The sequence below is a fragment of the Camelus bactrianus genome, chromosome 23 (assembly GCF_048773025.1).
Source record: "Camelus bactrianus isolate YW-2024 breed Bactrian camel chromosome 23, ASM4877302v1, whole genome shotgun sequence".
Classification (NCBI taxonomy): domain Eukaryota; kingdom Metazoa; phylum Chordata; class Mammalia; order Artiodactyla; family Camelidae; genus Camelus; species Camelus bactrianus.
The window spans coordinates 5,976,544-5,994,613 of record NC_133561.1 but is presented as its reverse complement, the minus strand read 5'-3'; the positions used below and the strand labels follow the sequence as shown (position 1 = coordinate 5,994,613).

General features: G+C 37.7%; 1 long non-coding RNA gene across 8 annotated transcripts in view; it reads left to right on the top strand.

Moving 5' to 3' along the window:
- Positions 1-18,070, top strand: part of LOC141574748 (uncharacterized) — a 945,654-nt gene that overhangs the window by 43,899 nt on the left and 883,685 nt on the right. For all 8 annotated transcript variants that reach the window (XR_012501786.1, XR_012501790.1, XR_012501785.1 and 5 more), the window contains one exon: positions 3,443-3,482. This is a non-coding gene — a long non-coding RNA (uncharacterized LOC141574748). The remainder of the gene's footprint in view (positions 1-3,442; positions 3,483-18,070) is intronic.

The following is an 18,070-nucleotide window of genomic DNA, read 5'->3' as shown; positions in this document are numbered from 1 at the left end:
GCTCATTATCTGGCAGATGGTAAGCACTTAACGCATAAATGTATTGATACATGAATGGAAGAATTAAACAAAAGGGAAATATTTGAAATAAAAGTTTGAAACAAATTTGTGTGAAACTTCCATTTTTAGGGAGATCTTTAAAAGGTGATTTTCCTACACTGAATTTTGTTACCAATATTTTGCGTTCACTCATTTCAACATTAATTAAATGTTTGCATTGAAAAAAATATAATTTTATACAGTTGGAAAAGCAGAGTAATGAAGGCCGTCTGGAAGGCCAGAGGCAGGTCAATGGGGAGAGGAAAGATTAAATCCTGAGCTTATCTGCTCTAATTTCTCTTAAACCATAACTCAGGGCAGGACTCTGGAAAAATACTGACACATTAACGCATTCCAGATGAGTGAGGGACCATGGTTTTCTGTCACTTTATGTCACGTAGGTCGCATTTCAATCTATTAATGAAAGTTCCATTTTGCCAAGTAAGATAACCTGAAATAGCTTACACAGGAAATTCCAGTAAGATGACATAAAACGCTAATGTTAATAAATGGTCTGTTTCTCCTTTTTGAAATAAAGGTGGCTGAGATGGTGAAAAGTTAGGGCAGTTCTCGACCTACTGCTCATCCAGAAACTGAAAGGGTTTGGATTAAAATATTTTGCGTTCTTAAACAATTTTACTGTAACATTAACTGATAAACAAACTAATCCCCTCATTTGCCTATTTCATCATGCACGGTCATTTTTAATAAACATGCCAAGCATGGCGCTAGGCCTTGGATATATGTAGGTGAAAAAGACATAGTCCTTCCCTACAAAGGCTTCACAAAAAAACTGTAATATACTTTGAAATATTTAAATACTGGCATATGAACGAAGTGCTACAAGAATCCAAGGAAAGATTCTTTAACTTTGCTTGAAAAGAGATAGATAATGAACCTGGGGAAAAGTGACTCATGAATTAGGTCTCGAAAACAAGGTCAAAGATGTTTTAAAAAATCAGGTAGTGATTTAGAGATGTAAAGATGAAACTGGAGTGGAGGAGAGAAAGGCCTTCCGCTCAGAGAACAGTAGAAGGAGAAACAAGGAACTAATGTCTTAGAAGAGAGAATGATGATAAGGCTAAGACAGTTATAAATCAACCTGCTGGCAAATGAAATTAATGTCCTTTGGTGGTTTTTAGTCGAGTGCTTCAGTGCAAGGTACGGCAGCTAACTCTTCCATATTATCATAAACGGTTTAAAGATTAACGCTAACCAACCTGCTATGCGGTCAACTGCAATACAACAGCGCACTTAAAGGATTTGGCCTGCGGACATATTTTACTTGGACAGCACAGCCCTTTAAAATCTTTTTGAGCTTGAATGTGCCTACCAGTTTACAACAATTTCCACGTCTCATTATCACCCTACATGTGGTACTTGACACACTCAGGCTTTCTTCCTGACCTCTAAAGCTATTTCAGTGTGCAGTCTCTTATCTAGGGGCTGGTTTTATGATCATTTGAGAAACATTTCCAACATAAGATACAGTACCAATGAATAATTTGGATTACAGTTGATTTTGGAAGTTGCATTATTTTATGTTAAAATGTTTGAGTCTGGGAAAATTCTGTTACTTTGGATTGTATAATCAACAGTGTTGGTTTTAATGGATGGATTATTAGGCATTAGTCTAAATTATCCAATCAGAGGGTTTTGATTACAAGAGCCTAGAAATCGGTCCGGACACATGCCTCAGCAGTGACCTTGGGAATGCAGTTACTGAAGATGGCAAAGAAGTTGTTGCACAGTATGATGCTTGTAACAGGGAAAACAGCAGTAATAAAACAACAGTAACATGGAGTTATTTCAAGGGAACTACTTTCCTTGATAGAAGCAGAACAGAAAGCCCTCCAAGACTTGAGTGAGGGAGATCTTGGAACAGAAACTGCAGAGGGGCAGTGTTTGTGATTCCAACAGTCCCCAGCGCTTTCTCACAGAATTGGACTTTCCTCTTCATTTCTGTCACTTTGTGTCCTGCTCTGATGACCCACCTCAGCCCCAGGACTGTCCTTCTTTCCCTAGAAAACTGTTCTCCTTTTTGGGTGGAAGTTCTCTGTGTTTCTTCTGTTAGCACACCCGAGACACAGAGAAGTATTAAAAAAGAACTCTCTTACATATTAAGCACTGCCATGTTTGAAATTTTTCAGCAGTTTCTGATTCTCATGTAACTCTGAGGGCTCAGACAATCCTCCTGGCTCCACTTTTTACCTACATCCTTGTCAGACATCCTAGTCTCTGCCTGAGCACGGTGCCCCCTGGGGACCCATGGCTTTGTTGCACTGACTCTCAAGAACGTCTTTAATGACACCTCCAGCTGGAATCTGGACTATTGGAAAAGACTTTTCCTTTTAAATCATTAAGTCTGTTTTCTTACAATCTTAGGGCCACTCCCCCTGTTCTGACATATGAGAGAATCTTTATCCGTAGATTTGCAGCCCAGATAATTGACCCTTCCATCTATTAATGGTGGAGCCTCTTAGGTTTAGATGGTCAGCCACACCCACATTTGGAGCATTCTAAGACTCATCCACAGGCCAGGGACAGGGCTGGACTCATGTCAGGCTTATTGTAGAGCCAGGATTCATGGACTAACAGAAGGTTCAGCTTTTGGCCATGTTTGTCAAGAGAAAGACCAGCATCTAGCAGAGTTGCCTGTGTTGTGTCGTAACAACTGTAGCCCATTTTTGAGAGCTCAGTAAGCCAATGTGATCCTGCCCGTCTGCTGGCACAAAAGTCTAGATTGGTCATATGAAATAACCATCATCAGCCATCATGGAAGCTGTTGGCACCTGCTGGGCTCTACCGTTTCTGCAGAGGCTGCTCGTGACTCCCTATCTTTCATGTGTTATTGTGTGTATGTGTGCATGTGTGCATGCTTCTGTGTACACGCAGGGAAGAACTGACATAAATAAACCTTTACACTGAAAATTTATAAACAGTAGTATTTGTTAGTGTCCTTACCTGCCAGGTGTCTCATTAGAAATAATTTGGCCAATAAACCACATAAAAGATTTTGCTGACAAGATGAGGTGTTTTTTTTAGTAAATATTACATGATTTTGTGTTCAAATATATATTATATATACTAAAACATTCTTATGTTGCTGCCTCACTTAGACTATTTTAGAGATTTCTTAGAGAAATTGCCTTCAGAGCTGTTAGTGAGTTTTTTTTTAACATATTCTCAGTAGTGGCATTTTTTTCTTTTATCATTTGTGGGTGGGTTGGATTTTGAGAAAGTCAAAAGTGATTTGGTGTGAGCTCTGGTCAATAAGATAGCTGATGATGGTGGGTATGAGAATTTCGGGGAAGGGAATAAAACTGAGTGTGAAAATAAATAACGGGATTTAAAGAAATATAACTCAAGCTAGCTGCCTCAGATCTTTCTCTTCTATCCACAGCTGAAGAAGGGATGACGTTGTGAGTAACAGCATGATATTGGTAAGTAGCTGAAACGCCTCTGACCGTTTGTTTTCCAGCTTTAACCTCTCTCACAAAGAAGGGAGCAAAACCTCTTCTCTCTCCAAGATGCTTCATCGTACCTACTCCCAAGAGGCATTTTGTGGAAGGAGTGATGATGTCCTTTTTGCTCACTTTTGTATCTCCCACACCTAGTTCTCTGCACGGCGCATAGTGGTGTTTTCAATAAACATTTGTTGAGTTAACACAATATCAACATATTGACTTTTCTCTCCGGTAAACATTGGCCCTACCATTGGTAAAAGCAGTGTTAGCTAGGTAACTTTTAGATCATAATAAGTTGTAACTGACATTTAACTAGAGCTATACTGATGAATATAAATTATTTTTGCTTATAGTAATATATTTTAAAATACAATAAAGGTTGTTTCATCATGGTCACCTAACATTATTCTTTTTCTGTTTTTGTCAAGGTTTTTTGGTGTAAAAGTATAGTTGATTTACAACGTGTTAGTTTCAGGTGTACAGCAAAGTGATTCAGTTTTATATATATATAATATATACACATGTATATATACACACACATATGTATTATTTAAAAAAATTTTAAAGACCTTTATTGTGATATGATTCTTGTATAGTAAACTATACATATTTCAGATGTACAATTTAATGAATTTTGATAGATGTATACTTTGTAGGTTATTACAAGATACTGAATATAGTTCCCTGTGCTATGCAGTAGGTCCTTGTTGTTTATCTATTTTACATATAGTAGCGTCTATCTGTTAATATCCCAAACTCCTAGTTTATCCCTCTCCCCACCTCCCCTTTGGTAACTATAGTTTGTTTTCTATGTTTGTGAGTCCATTTCTGATTTGTAAATAAGCTCATTTGTATCATTTTTTTTAGATTTCACATATAAGTGATATCATATGCTATTGGTCTTTTTCTGTCTGACTTACTTAACTTAAAGTGATAATTTCTAGGTCCATCCATGTGGCTGCAAGTGGCATTATTTTATTCTTTTTTATGTCTGAGTAGTATTCTAGTGTATATATCTATATCTATCTATCTATCTATCTACCTGTCTATCTGTCTGTCTGTCTATCTATCTATCTATCTATCTATCTATCTATCTATCTATCTATCTGTCTGTCTATCTAAAACACAACTTCTTAATCCAGTCATCTGTTGATGGACATTTAAGTGCTTCCATGCCTTGGCTATTGTAAACAGTGCTGCTATGAACATTGGGGTGTATATATTTTTTTGAATTGGAATTTTCTCCAGATATATGCCCATCACCTAAGATTATTTAGGTTTTTGTTGTGGTCTCAGTAGACAATATAGGGCAGGTATTCATGGAAAGGACGATGATTTTCATGAGCACTTCTGCTCCTCTACTGGGCAGGCAGAATGATCCTGCCGGAAGTCAGTCTGAACTGGTCAGTCTTTGCCACACAGCTCTAGTATGTACCTAGATGGGCTCACACCAGCGGACCTCAGACTAGCTCTTCTCACTGCCTGGAATCCTCTTTCTGCAGATATCCACGTGGCCAGATTGTTTATTGTCTCTAAGTCTTAGCTCCAAACTACAGGATCCTAGAAGATATTTTTCTAATTGTCTCATTGAACTATGAGTCTTTTCAGGAAAAATTAGGTTCAATTTTGGAGAAATATAATTCAAAACAAAATTAGAGTGAAAAAACCCACAGCAACTTGGAAATGACATTCATAGGCAGATGATTCTGTTTGAAGACCTCAGAGGTGGATTTAAAAGCCTGTCTTCACATTGCAGGATTTCACGCCTTTTAAATGAAAGGAAAGTAGATGCAGCAACATGATGATTTTTTAATCTACTTAATGTCCATCGATTACTGAACATCTGGTTTTTAAGCATATTAACATTATGAAGTGACTGATGAACGGTCCTTCAAAATTACTGTCACTTCTTACTTTGTTATTGATTAGGAATGTATTTTATTTCACATTTCTACAGCCACATTTTCTCAATAAAGTGTCTTCTAAGAGCAATGCTTCCATGTTATTTTAAGAGTGGTATACTTAGCCCAGATGTAAATAAAAGGACATCGTCGTTTTAGTAGGTACGGTTGGAAAATGGGAAATACAGAGATGTTTGCCAAAGGACACATATTTAGTAGAAAGAAAATTTCATATTTTCTGGCTGTGTTGGGGATATTAGGAAAATGGAAGACATTTGCAAAAGAGCTTGCGGAGAACGTATCTTGCTGACTCTTAAAGTAAATCTAAACTTTAAAATGAAAATACTGACATACATTCTGAAGTATAGATTTTACTTTGTGAAGATATTAAGTGGAACATTAGAGTTTTGTTTAATTTCTTTATGTGCTCCTTTGTTATCACCCCATTTCCAATCAAGTTATGAGAACAGTTTTTATTATAATGATCTAAATCTGATTCTTATATATATATTTTTAATTCATGTCTCTAACTTGGATTGTCTGTGGGAAACCTGTTCCCCAGTGGCAGTGTGTCACATTATGGTTGTACAAGGGAAGATTTAATGCTGGGAATTGGAATAGGGGCTGTTTCAGTATACTCTAATTTTGACCAAAAGATCATTTTCAGTGACTTTGGTTTGAGAGTTCAACAGAAGTTTCTATTTTAGGTAGGCCTGTGATTTGTTGCTGGTGTTTTACCAGGAAGGAGATTTGCAGAGGATTAGTGAGGTCATAGGAGTTTTAGTTTTGACTTGACTGCATAGAGTACATGGCGCTAAGAAAAAAGGTGGGCTTGCAACTGAACTTTGGAGGAGGCTGGTCATTTATTAGCTTTTTTTGACGTGAAAATTTGTCATCACAACATTATTGTCACAAATCCAACAGGAATCTCACAGTAAGGCTTTCTTAGTTCTATGCTTTAGAATATTACTCCTCTATTTTAGACTTACAGTGAAAATGTGATTTCGGAGTCTGAGTGTTCTGATACTTGACTGCATGGTTCTTCCTGAGGTGGATAGAAAGTCAGGGTCAGATCTGTATCAGCTTCCATATTATTGGTTTTCCTCTCACTTTCTTCTGTCACTTTGGAGGAACAGCTGCCAAGGTTGGTTAGGGACATTTTATGACTTTCCTCCCTCACCAATTCAAGTCTTTTAGCATTGACCTTTGTCCTTCTCTGAGGGGTAGAGATACTACTAGTCACGGAGAAGGAAACGGAACATCAAGGAGCAAGAGAAGTAAACCCGAGATGGGTAGTAGCCGTGAATTTTAAGGCGAAAGAGAATGGGAACTCCCTCCGGGTACTTCTCACACAGCATCAGGTTATAAAAGCATATAAAAATGTTTTATTGTTTTAGTTTCTTTGTCTAGAAGCGTAAAAAGAACCGAAGAGATGGAGAGCTGTAAAGCCTTACTTGAAAAAGTTCTGATAATCTGTTAGGCTGAATTTAGATTGTTGCAGAATGTCTTTTGCTTTTTACGTCTCGTGCTTGTAAATACATTTCTAAGTTCTTTCCGAATTTCGAGCATCTGTGTTTCACCTGAGAGCCCACAACAGATAACTGAGCAGATTGCAGACTCTTTTATTGCTAAAACATTAGTCCTTCTCCCCCATCTTCCCCAATATATATGCCCAAATTAAGGTATATTTGCACAGAAGGAACATGCTTATAAAGTTATCCTCATGCGTGTGATGACCATGATTTATTTTTATCGTGACATTTATTGCTGTTTGGAATATTCATGTTTATTTGTTTATTGTTTGTGTCCTCCCGTTAGATGGTAACTTTATTATTTTTATTTTTTAATTCTCTTCAATTGAAGTATAGTCGATTTACAATGTTGTGTTTATATATATATATATATATATATATATATATATATATATATATATTCCTTTTTGTATTTTTTTCATTATAAGCCAATTACAAGGTACTGAATATAATTTCCTGTGCTATACAGTAGGGCTTTGTTGTTTATCTATATATATAGTAGTATCTGCAAATCCCAAACTCCCAATTTATCCCTCCCCACCCTCTTTCCCTCCGGGTAACCATAAGTTTGTTTTCTATGTCTGTGAGTCTGTCTCTGTTTTGTAAATAACTTCATTTTTTCCTTTTATTTTATTTTTTTTTTTAAGATTCCACATATGAGAGATATCATATGGTATTTTTCTTTCTCTTACTGGCTTACTTGACTTACTATGATGACCTCCGGGTCCATCCATGTTGCTGCAAATGGTAAACGGTAACTTTTTTTTTAAAGCCCCCTAATAGATTTATGTATTTATTTATTTTTGATTTACAATGTTTATTAGCTTCTGGTGTACAGCATAGTGATTCAGTTATACATATATATAGTATTCTTTTTCATTACAGGTTACTACAGACCATTGACTATAGTTCTCTGTGTTGTACAATGAGATCTTGTTGTTTATCTATTCTATATGTAGTAGTTTGTATCAGCCAAGCCCAAATTCTCAATTTATCCCTTTCTCCCTTCTTCTTCCCCTGGTGACCATAAGTTTGCTTTCTATGTCTATGAGTCCCTGTTTTGTAAATAAGTTCGTTTGTGTCATTTTTTAAAATTCCACATACAAGTAATATCATTTGACATTTGGGTAGGTGGTAACTTTTATGAGAGGGAATGTTAATGTTACAAACCTATATTTCTGTCACCTAGAGCAGTGTCAGGTACACAGTAGGTGGTAAACGTTGAATAAATGGAAAATGAGTCCCCACAGTGAAATAGTGCCCTATCCTGACTTTGCAAATTTCTAACCATTGTTTGGAGATCCACACCCGTCTGTCTGTCTGCCTGTTTGACTTTTCCACTTGAATGTCTGATGGGAATCCCACAATTACGTTGTCCACAACATACCTCCTAATTTCTCAAACCAAATTCATTCTTTGCCAACTGTCTTGTCATATTAAGAAAATGGTTCCTTGTTTTCTTCCTTCACTCCTTGCATGTTACTCATCAATAAGTTCGGCAGCTCTACCTCCAAAAAAAGGTCTCAACCAGTCTGCTCTTCTTCCTCTTTCCATTTTCCACTTGGACAAGCCACTGCTGTCTCTCCTGAGGACTCTGCAATGATCTCTAAGTGGTTTCTCGGTTTCCATTCTTGCCCACCATCATCCATCCTCCACACAGCAGCAGCGATGTTATTGAAAAACCATAAACCATTTTAGAATGCCTTCCCTCTACCATTACAAGAAAACCCAAACTCTTCTCCACAGCTTGAAAGACTTCAGTACTTTGATTTCTGCCTCCTCTCCTATCTAGTCTTGTTCTACTTTTCTCACTAACCTCCAGCCACAATGACCTTCTTCCTGTTTATCACCCAGGCCACAGATGCTCCTGAACCCAGACCTGTTGAACTCGCCAGACCTTCTGTCTAGAATATTCTCCTCCCAACCTTGTCACTGCTAGTTCATCCTGTCATTCAGACATCAGCTCCAATCTACAAAAGTGGCCTCCAGTCAGGCTCCATCACATTCCCTAATTTATTTTCCTTATAAAATCTAAATGATATAAAATGCTTACATCAACTTTTTTTTTGAAACAAGCACTCCGTGAGAGCTGAGAATATGGACTTTGTCTTTCTTATTCCTTGCTATATTCCCAGGGCCCTAGAACACTGCCTGGTAGCAGGTGCTCGATAAATTACAATAAGCATGGATATGCAGATGAACACGTGAGACACGGTTTCACAAAAGTTGAAAAGACAGCTAATGACTGTAGTTAACAATACTGTATTGTGTACATGAAAGTTGCTAAGAGAGTAAATCTGAGAAGTTCTCATCATAGGGGAAAAAATTGTAACTATGGGAAGTGATGGATATTAACTAAACACTGCGGTAATCATTTTGCAATTCTATAATATATACAACATATATCAAATTATTATGTTGTGTACTTTAATACAATTTTATATGTCAATTACATGTCAATAAAACTGAAAAAAATTCTCTTTTTAAGTTGGAAAAGAAAAAGATAGCTGAAGTTTCCTTACCTCTCTTTCCTTGGATATGGAAACGTTTTAGACTTGGTGAAACTACCACTTGACACAGATAACGTAGGAAGCAAAAGACAAATAGTTTTTTGAGCTCGAAGCTTATTGGGAGAAAGACAGAAGTAAGGAAAAGCCTGTGTGTTCAAGTGACTAGGAAAGAAGTGAGTGCTTTTGTTATTAGTATGAACATGTGTGTCTCCGTACTACTGTGCCTTCCTGCCAGCTGCCATCTCTCTGAGACGTTTGTGTGTCAAATTGAAAAGGCCACTTTCCTTTTCTTACTTAAATCTTTCCTTAAATCTTACTTAAGTAGCAATCAGCGCTTTTTCTTTAAAAAACTGGAAGTTTCCATTAGGTTTTAGAAAGTTAAGTTTATCTCGGAGACGTAAGTAATATGTTAACATTGTGCTCGAGTCTCCGAAGGAGCTGAGTACATTAACTTGGAATTTGCTGAGCTTGTGGTAAATTGATACCCAGCCTGCAGTGGCTACAGGAGGATTTTTGTCTTGTCTTCACACAGAAGAGAAAATGCAAGGGAGTCTGGGTCAATTAATTGCCTGCCAGGGTACAGCCCTGTCTACTTCAGGCAGGGAAAACCGGAGAGGGCTGACTGGTTTGCTCTGGAAGTAGCTTCTTGCCAAGAGAGCTCAGTTTCAAAATCCTAGAAACCATATGTGTTAGTTTAATCAGAGTTCGGCCCCGAGGAGAATTAAAATGAAAAGGAACTCCACAATTAGAAGGTGTGGAAGTGAAAAGCCGACTAAATCAAGCCCTCAGAGAGGCAGTGTGGGCTGGTGAGATTACATTCTTAGGGTGTATAATAGACCAAGGTTTTGATTTCCAGATCCTTTCACTTAAGAGCTTCTATATCTGAATTCTAGAGGAACAGAGGCCTGTCTCAGGCTTTTCTCACCTCTGTTATAAGGGCTTCATCTTTGTAGTTCTTACCTGCAGCTGAAAAAAGAGCAAGTCCCAAGTTTGCAAGGGGTCTGCACCGAGGTTTGTAGCAAAGGCCTGGACAAGCCTCCCTTCGAAATAGGGTTACTTCTTCTTCTTTTCCGGTATTTATTTTCTGTTCTGTTGAGTTGGCTTGTTACTTAAAAAGCAGAATAATGAAGAGATGATAATCTCATGGAGGGTCATAGGAGCCACTCTTGCAGTTATTTTGGGGGGAATCTTTGGGGGTAACATCTGCTACAATAACTTGGATACAAGTTACACATTGCTCATTGCCAATTAGTATTGACACGTTGCCATGGACAGGGCAGTGGTCCAGTCAGATGGAATGGGATTGGGGCAGAGCCTGGCTGCGTTCCCAGTAGTGATGGAGAGACTGAAACTGAGTTTAGAAGTTCTGAGAGATAAATTGGTCTCTAGTCTTAAAAAACCCGGCACTAACATATGGTAGTTTTATTTTTAATTTTTTGAGGAACCTCCATACTGTTTTCCATAATAGCTGTACCAATTTACATTGCCACCAACAGTGTACAAGGATTCTCTCTTCTCCACATTCTTGCCAACACTTGTTATCTTTTCTGTTTTTGATAAAAGTTACCTGAACAATGACATCTTGTTGTGGTTTGGATTTGCATTTTTTCTGATAACTGGTGGTGCTGAACACCTTCTCATGTACCTGTTGGTCATTTGTATGTCTTCTTATGACAAATGTCAATGCAGATCTTTTGTCCATTGTTAAATCTGATGATGAAGATGATGATTTTGCTGCTGAGTTGTTTGAGCTCCTTATGTATTTTGGATATTAACTCCTTATCAGATACATGGTTTACAAATAGTTTCTCGTTTCATGGATTGCTTTTTCATTCTGTTGATTGTGTCCTTTGATGAGCAGAAGTGTTTTATTTTGATCCAATTCCCCTTGTCTATTTTTGCTTTTGTTACCCATGCTTTTGGTGTCACATCCAAAAAATTATTGCCAAGACCAAAGTCAAGAAGCTTTCCCCTATTTACTTCTAGAGTTTAATGGTGTTGGGTCTTACATTTAAGTCTATGATCCATTTTGAGTTGATTTTTGTCTATGGTGTGAGAGAAGGGTCTAATTTCATTCTTCTGCATTTGGCTACCCAGTTTTCCTAACACCACTTATTGAACAGACTATCCTTTCCCCATTGCTGTTCTTGACACCCTCATCAAAGATCAGTTGACCATAAATAGGTGAACTTGTTTCTGGGCTTTCTATTCTGTTCCAGTGTTCTGTAGGCTTGTGTGTAGGCCAGTGTCATAGTATTTTGTTCCCACTTCTGAGTATACATTCAAAGGAAATTAAATCAGTAGCTCAGAGAGATGTCTGCACACTCATGTTCATTGCAGTAGTATTCACAATAGCCAACCTATGGAAACAACCTAAATGTCTATCAACAGATAGATGGATAAACAAGGTGTAATATATAGTGGAATATTATTCGGCCTTGAAAAAGAAGGAAATCCTGCCATTTGTGACAACATGTATGAACCTGGAGGACATTATGCTCAATGAAATGACTCAGACACAGAAAGAGAAATATTGCATGATCTCTCTTATATATGGAAGTATATATATATATATATATATATATATATCCTCACTCATGAAAGCACAGAGTAGAATGGTAATTGCCAGATGGTGGTGGTTGGGGGTAAATAAGGAAGTGCTGATCAAAGGGTACAAAGTTTTAGTTATGAAGAATGAATAAATTCTGGAGATCTAATGGATGCATGGTGACTATAGTTAACAGTACTGTATTATATACTTAAAACTTGCTAAGAGGGTAGGTCTTAAGTATTCTCACACACACACACACACACAAAAACCCTAAAAAAACTGGTAATGACATGAGTTGATGGATGTGTTAAGTAGTTTGGTTGTAGTGGTGATCATTTCACAATATACACATATATCAAAACATCAAGTTGCACACTTTAAGTATGTACAATTTTTATTTGACAGTTATACCTCAATAAAGCTGAAAAAAAAAGAAAAACAAAAGAAAACCCAGCAGTAACAACATTAATGTGTAAGGAACACATAATAAAAAAATAGAAACACTACAAATTAAAACAATTGTCCTCTAATAAGCAACTAGTAGATGGTCTAGAAATGATTTTTGTTATTCACATACACATTGGCTACCTCTGTCTTTTTCAGGAACTCTATTCCAGTGCTCATTGCCTTCTCCATCCCTTTCTACAAATATAATAATTGCTCTTCAATTCACAAATAATTTTCAGCATACAGTTTGCTACGTACTGGGCATAGAGATGAATAAAATAGTGTATGATGCAAGGAATTTACCTAATCTCAGTAGGTAAATATACATGTAAACAAATTCAACTTTATGCAGTATTTTAAGTATAATAATTCAGATGTTCAAGGGATAGAGCTAGAACTGATGAAATAATTCTTAAACCCATGTGAGGTATATAAAGTGTTAAAGATGAGATGTTTAATTGCATTTAGAATGAAGAATGTGAGTGGATTGATCGCTGTATTATTGTTGGCATGATTTTCTCTATCAGATGGTAGAAAGTCTATTTTAGTCTTGTCCTGTTCTATTCATTTCTTAGACATAGGCCTGTTAGACAAAGTTTGAAATCAGTGATAATGTTGCAATTATGTAACTCCAATATATTAATTAGAACACAAGCTTTTAAATGAGAATGTCAGTGACATAAAAGAGGTTCTTTTTGGCACAATAAATAAACATGATAGTCTGTTGGGTTTTTTTTTTCATGGTTTGTCAGCTTCAATTCTTGTTTGTACTTAAGTCTTCTCTTTTGATCTAGAATAATAATGTGTTTTAGAAAAGCAATGCACCAATGCATGATAAAACTCATTTTATAAATGAACTTAAAACTGGACTTGGCTTAGATTAGCTTGTTCAAGCTAAGCTCCTTTGAACTCTAACTTCCCTGCAGTAGTTTGTCTCATAAGCAGGAATTTTTCTGAAGCTGGTGCAGTGAACTAACATGGTTATTAGATTACCTTAAATCAAAACTATGTGATAGTTTATGCTGAAATTAGAAGAATTTGAAGTGAATTCTTTTTCCTTTTATTCAGGAATGACTTAAGTTTAAATTATGTTATTCAAAGGATACTGGAGCTTTCATAAATTATTCATTTGCAAAGATCTAGCTATTTCAAGCCACATCCCCTGAAACAGAATGAGTTGAGTAAAATGGTTTCATTTTGCCGAAGCATTCATAAATATCCCTTTGCCTTACTTCCGCAACTAATTTGGATGTCTGTTAGCTTACGGACACATTTCCTGCTATCAGGTTATCTCATCTAATAGTTCCCCTTTCTAGAACAATTTGGGCGTGAGTGTTTTCTCATTCCGATTATCACAGTAACTTCGAAACTGAGAGAAAAATTAACTGCTTCCCCAGGGATTTCAGCAACTCTTGAGTCTTCCTGTGCAAGCCAGCCTTTTCCTTAACATCTGGGACCTCATGTCTTTCAAGAGAGGCAATACCTCTTTCCTTTTTCTGTGTCTTTCTGCTTACATAGATTTCTATAGTAACATACTTATTGTCTGAGATACTGTTGTTCATGCATTTTTGCTACAGGTAGTTTGACTACACGTTAATTAGGACCATTTATGAGCATGATGTTTTCTGGGTAGGTTTCCCTTAGTCTGGACCAAGTGGCTCCATTGTTTGGCACAGATGCTCAGCTGGTAATTAATCATCTATAATTATGCTTTGGAAAAACCTCATATGCAAAGATGCTTAATTTGTGATCAGAGCCACAATTTAGAAATAATTCTAGAAAACGTATGTTTTCTAGAAAGATTAACTCAGTAGCTGGGAGATTGCTTCTCTTCCTGAAAGCAAGTATCATTTAGTGCAAATGGTGTTATTTAGTACAATATTATTAAGCTTTGTTTGGTTTCATGTTCTGGCTCATTTATCCTTTTCTTCTCCTTCCCCTTCCATGCAAAATCCCTTGACGGTAGGTTCTGCCATTGACTACCTTTGTGGTGAGTGAGGTTGGGGTTGGGGTGGAAGATCATACTAGGAACAGCATTTCCTTAAGAAAGACTTGACGGCAGCTCAATAGGAAGAGGTGGCAGGTTCAAAAGTCAAGGCAACTGAAGCCAGAGAGCAAAATAAGGAGGAGTGAATGGGTTTTAAGTAAAAGCAACAAGGCCAGGTTGATTAATTTTGCAAGAAATTTCATAACGAAGTTAAGGTGACCAAAGGAGAGCAGTGAGGGAGTGGATTAGAATGAGGAAAATTTACTTAAAGCTTGAGCAGACTTGAGTATGTTCACCTAGAGGAAGAAGCCAGTGAGACTGGAGAGATGGATGGCAAAAGGAGAGGGGATAGTTATTAAAAATTCTTAAAGGAGATAGAAGCAGGGAAATGGAGAGCTCTTGTGGAGGGATTAGCAAGAGCAAAGAAGCAGAAAACCACCTGAGAGCCTAAAACGAGGTAAGACAGAATTATGACCTAGGGACTGTGACGGTTAAGTGTAGGTGTCAGTTTGGCTGGGCTGTGATGCTCCATTGCTTGGTCAAACACCAGCATAGATTTCGCTATGAATGTGATTACATTTAAATCAGCAGACTCGGAGTCAGATTACTCTCCATAAAGTGGGTGGGCTTCCTCTAGTCAGCTTCAGGCCTTAAGAGCAAAGACAGTTTCCCTGAGAAAGAAGGGATTCTGCCTCCAGGTTGCTCTGCTTTTGGACTCCCTGGCTCTCCAGCCTGTCAACTTGCCTGGCAGAATCTGGACTTACCAACCCCACAACTGTGTGAACCAATTCTTTAAAATAAATCTCTTTCTCTCTCTCTGTACATATCCTGTTGGCTCTGTTTCTCTGGAGAACTCTGACTAGCACAGACATTCATGATGGAGTGGAAAGTTTTGAAGATGCTCAAGTTAGTGATGTCAATCTGTTTGCTTTTGGTAAATGGTAGACTATGGTATGTAATGGAAGTAAGGAGTCGGCTTGAAAGTGGAAAAGTTTCCAAAGCATTTTTAGGGAGGTACATGGAACTATGAATTCTTCCAGAACGGGGAGCCTGTCTGACTCATTTTGTATCCCCAAATCACAGCACAATAGTTGACATTAAGAAAGGGCTCAACAAATGTTTGCTGTTTGTCACATACGCCAAACAAAAGGACTCTGAAGGATTCAGCTAAGATTAGATACTGTGAACTCAAGGCGAATAAATTGTTACTGCTCTGTAACTTTTTGCAATGATGCTGGTTCTCTGGAAGTTGGATCAGGAAAAGTGAGCCGTGGGAATCCGCACAAGGAGAACTGCTCAGGGTCAGGAGACTGAGATCAGCTAGTACGGCAGTGAATGAAGCGCGTGCTGTGAAAACCACTGATGGTGAGGCCCAGGCTGCATAGAAAAGTACAAGGAGTCAGACTGGGATTGTTGGTCTTGGAGGACTGGACCAGCCAAGGGATTAAATGACTGAATGAAGACAGGGCGCATGTTTAGTGGGAGAAGCAAAGTGGAGAGATGGGAAAAGGGAGGGGTTTGTCTATGTTCTGTAATTCTCAGACTAGTTTTGGGTGGCCCAAGTAGGGGGGAGATACAGATTGGGATTAAAGAATATACATTCTTTTGCTATATATATATATATTTTAAATTCTGTATTAAATAATCTAAGAACACTTTTAACAAATGGAAAATATAGTCAATAACGGCATAGCATTTCCTACTTTAATTACAAAAAATGATCGAGGGACAGGAGACTTCTTTAGGTGCTGGGTCTTTCTAGATGCCAAGCAGGGTGCTGAGTACTAAGAGCACTCAACTTGGAATTAGAAGATCTTGGTATGAGCCCAGGCTTTTGCGTTTGCTAGCCAGACAAACTTGGGCAATTCCTATAGCCTCATTAAGCTTTTATATTATAAAAAGTGAATGATAATAATACTTTATGATAAGATGAAATGTACAAGGGCTCTTTTCAGCTATAAATTTAAACATTAGGTAACATCTTACAAATATTAATTAGATGTGGTGCTATCCTTTGAGGGACATTCTACTTGAAAAAGATATTTAAGGGTTCATTTTTAGTTAGACACTGGCATAATTACATGAAAACATCTGAATTATGTTTATTAATTTTATTACATTTAATAATTATAAATATTTGACAGAACATTATTATTTAATCCATTGTAAACCAAAATACAGATTTAAAATGCATCTTCATGTATCTCAAATGTTGTGGTTTTCCTTTTCAAAAAGATAATTCTTATCATTCTTATTGTTTCCACCCCTAGGAACATAGATGGAGTAGATTTGTGTGTGGGTTTAATTTACTTTCAATACAATAAAAATCCTAGACATAGAAGAGTAACTATAACTTGTATATACTCTGAATATGGCTAATGTTAACCAAAAGGATTCACTTCATGTTAGAGTTTAAGCCAAGAATAAAGAAAAAATAAGTATTCAGTTGTATAATTCATATCCTTTTTGTCACTAAATGTTTATTTTTTACAGTGAATATTTTAAATTCTGAGATTCAGGCTCTTAATAGAATTCCTAGGCTATCTATCCTTAATTTACAAATCTTATCTTGAGCATTAAGACCCTGTGTAATCAACACAATATTTAGTATAAAATGTTTGAACCATTAACACTCACACTTTTCTGCACCTGAGGTGATATTTAATCATGTAATCATACAAGACATGTCACTGTGAAAGGGAGTCCTTTTGCTTTGGACTCTGTGGAGGAAGGACCTCTTCCCATCAACGTGACTTTAACTGATCCCCTGAGCTCTTGCCCTCATGGTCCCAGGGAGCAGCAGAACCCATGTCTTGGCAGGAGGCGAGGAAGAGAACAGATGCACAGAGCATTCAGGTTAGAGAAAAGGAGAGTTTGGGTCTCTTGCAGCCATTCCCAAGAGTGTTAGTTTATAAGCTAAGCTGCTGCAACAGAAAAACACCCAAAGTGTGGGAGTTTCAATGGGGTCAGATCTTATTTCTCTCTCACGTAACAAGAGTCCAGGGGAGGTTGCGTGCCCTGATTGGTGAGACAGCTTTGCCATCATCAACACGTGACTTCTTTCTCTAAGGTCTAAGGCAGCTCCTTTAAGTGTCCCCTTTCCCAGCCATCAGAGGAGCGAAAGAGGAAATGAAAGGCCAGCCTCTTTCTTGTTGTGGCCCTGACCTGGAGGTTGCTTTTACCACTTTCTTCACTTCCCCTTGTCCAGAACTTTCATGGTCACACTTAACTGCAAGAAAAGTTTGGGTTTCTATCCGGGAAGGTTAATGCCCTAAAATTAGTGGTGTCGCCCTTTACTCTTCTCTCTCCCAACATCAGGCTGTAGTTTGTAAGTGAGTTCTGACAATTTGACTTCAGAATGATCTCTGTTATTCTCCACATTCCCACAGCCCTCCACATCCCGTGCCTGGGCTACTCCAGTGACCTTCCAGTGGGTCTGTCTGCTTCCATTCTCACCCAGCTAAGTCATTCCTCACAGAGTAGCAACTGAATTTCAAATATGTAGAACAAAGCTCATCAGTCTTCTTTTTAAGCCCTTTGGCGTCTTTTCTCTTCCACATAATAAAGTCCACACAGCCCACCATGAGCCACAAGACCTGGCAATCTCCAGACTCCAGCCTACCCAGCCCTGTTCTT